Raw genomic sequence first — 2,745 nt, 5'->3', positions numbered from 1 at the left:
ATGCAAAACCAACAGCCAACATTATTCTCAATGGAGAGAGACTGAAACTATTTCCCTTGCAAATGGGACCCCAACAAGGAAGCCCTCTATCACCACTTCTATTCAGCATTATATTGGAAGTCCCAGCCAGAGCAATAAGGCAAGGTAGAGAAATAAGACTGGAGAAGGATATTATACTTGGTAAAGCAGAGGGTCAGCAAAAAAGGGGAAGGCCCTCAACGAGATGGACTGATATAGTGGCTGCAATGATGGGCTCAGGTACAGCAAGGATTGTGAGGCTGGTAGAGGACTGGCCAATGTTTCGTTCTGTTGCACATAGGGTCACTATGAATCAGAGCCAATGCGACAGCCCCTAACAAAAACAACAAATTGGCAAAGAAGAAGTAAAATGATTTCTCTCTGCAGATGACATGATCCTATACATAGAAAACCCAAGAGACTCTGCAAGAAAGCTTCTGGAACTGATTGAAAGATTCATCAAAGTGAATGGATATAAGATCAACATACAAAAAATCAGATGGATTCCTCTTTATCAACAGAGATCTCTGGAAAAGAAAGGAGGAAAACAGTCCCATTTACAATAGCTACCAAATGGATAAAATACTTAGGAATAAATCTTACCGGTGACACAAAAGACTTAAACAAAGAGAACAAGAAAAGACTACTACTGGAAAGTATGAGACCTACGTAAATGGAAGAACATGCCATGCTCATGGATAGGAAGATCAAATATTGTGAAAATGTCAAAACTATCCAAAGTAGTCTATATGGGGCCATGCAACCTCCATCCAAATTCTATCCACGTTCTTTACGGACATGGAAATACCAATCACAAACTTTATCTGGAGGAGCTCTGGTAGCGTAGTGCCTAAGGCACTTGACTTGTAACCAGAAGGCTGATGGTTCAAACCCACCAGCCACTCCTTGGAAGGAAGGTGGGGCAATCTACTTCTGTAGTGATACCGCCTCAGTGTGAGTCAGGTCTGACTCAAGGGCACATAACAACACCAACAAATTTATTTGGAAATGAGAGAGAGTTCAAATAAGCAAGCACTATTGAAGAAGGAAAACAAAGTAGGAGGTTTCACATTCCCTTACCTCAAAACCTACTATATAGCATGGTAGTCAAAACATCCTGTTATTGGTACAATGATAGGCACATACACCAGTGGAACAGAACTGAGAATCCAGAAATGAATTCATCCACCTATGGACAGAGGATTTTGACAAAGGTCTGAAACCCAAGAAATGGAGGAGAGATAGCTTCTTTAACAAATAGTGCTGGCAAACTGGAAGTACATTTGCAGAAAAACAAATCAAGATCCATACTTCCCATCACATACAAAAACTAATTCAAGATCAATCAAAGACCTCATGTAAAATCTAAAACTATAACATTCATCAAAAGAAAAATAGGGGCAAATATAGGTGGCCTAAATATATGGCATAAATAGAGTATCAAACATAACTAAAAATGGACAAACAGCAGAAGGTAAACTTGATGACTGGGACCTTTTAAAAATTAAATTCTTATGTATATCAATAGACTTCTCCAAAAGATTAAAAGGAGAACTTACAGATTAGGAAAAAATATTTGGGTATGACATATCTGATTAAGGGACTTATCTCTAAAATTCATAGAAAACTTCAACACCTCAACATTGAAAAGACAGAAAATTCAATTGAAAAATGGGCAAAGGACATGAACACTTTACCAAAGAAGATATTTAGGCAGCCAATAAATACATGAAAAATGCTAACAATCATTAGCCATCAGAGAGATATAAATAAAAAAATAATAATAACGAGGTATCTCACACCAGCAATACAAAAATTCAAGTTAGAAAACATGCTAGTAAGGTTGTGGAGAGATTGGAACTCCCATACACTGCTGGTGGGCCTGTTAAATGGTACAACCACTGTCAAAAATGCATGACCCTTTCTTAAGAAGTTGGAAATAGAAATACTGTTTGATCCAGCAATCCCACTAGAAATATATTCTAAAGAGGTGAGATCTTGGACATAAATAGATATGTACATGCCCATGTTCATTGCAGCCCTGTTCACAATAGCAATGACAAAGAACTAACCTGTGTGTCCATCAACTGATGAATGGATAACTGAAGTATGGTACATACACTCAATGGAATATTATGCAACATTTAAGAATAACGAAGAATCAGCAAATCACCTACATGGATGAATATGGAGAACATTAATTATTGCTAAAATAAAAATATTGTATGAGTCTGTTATTATAAAAAGTCAAGGGAAAGTTTACACAGGGAAGGAAATTTTCTTTGTTGGTTACAAGGAATGGGAAGAGGGGAGGGAAAATTGCTAACTAGTTAAGAGACTCATGTTGATTTGGGTGAATAACACAATAACCCTAAGGAAAAGGAGGACACAGATGTAGGTGCACAAGAGGTATAGACAACTAAGTTCAATACCATTATATATAATACTGCATTATCAGTAACAACAAATACCAGTCTATGGGTGGTGTAGATAGACAGGCAAGAAGATCAGATATGGGTGGGCAAATGGGAATATACTCATGACCATACATAAGTCTTGTAGATGGTATTCCTACACGTGTATTTGAATATGCTATAAAAATGTCTATATTTAGAGGTGGGGCAAGACGGCGGACTAGGCAGAAGGATTGCACAGACCCTCTTCAACAAAGAAAAGGGAAACCAATTAACACAGACACAGAAGATAATCTTGGACCCCTGAGCCTTG

This window comes from Orycteropus afer, unplaced genomic scaffold (genome assembly GCF_000298275.1).
Source record: "Orycteropus afer afer isolate SDZICR_OR568_19922 unplaced genomic scaffold, OryAfe1.0 scaffold00481, whole genome shotgun sequence".
Lineage (NCBI taxonomy): Eukaryota > Metazoa > Chordata > Mammalia > Tubulidentata > Orycteropodidae > Orycteropus > Orycteropus afer.
This window is presented reverse-complemented; position numbering follows the sequence as displayed.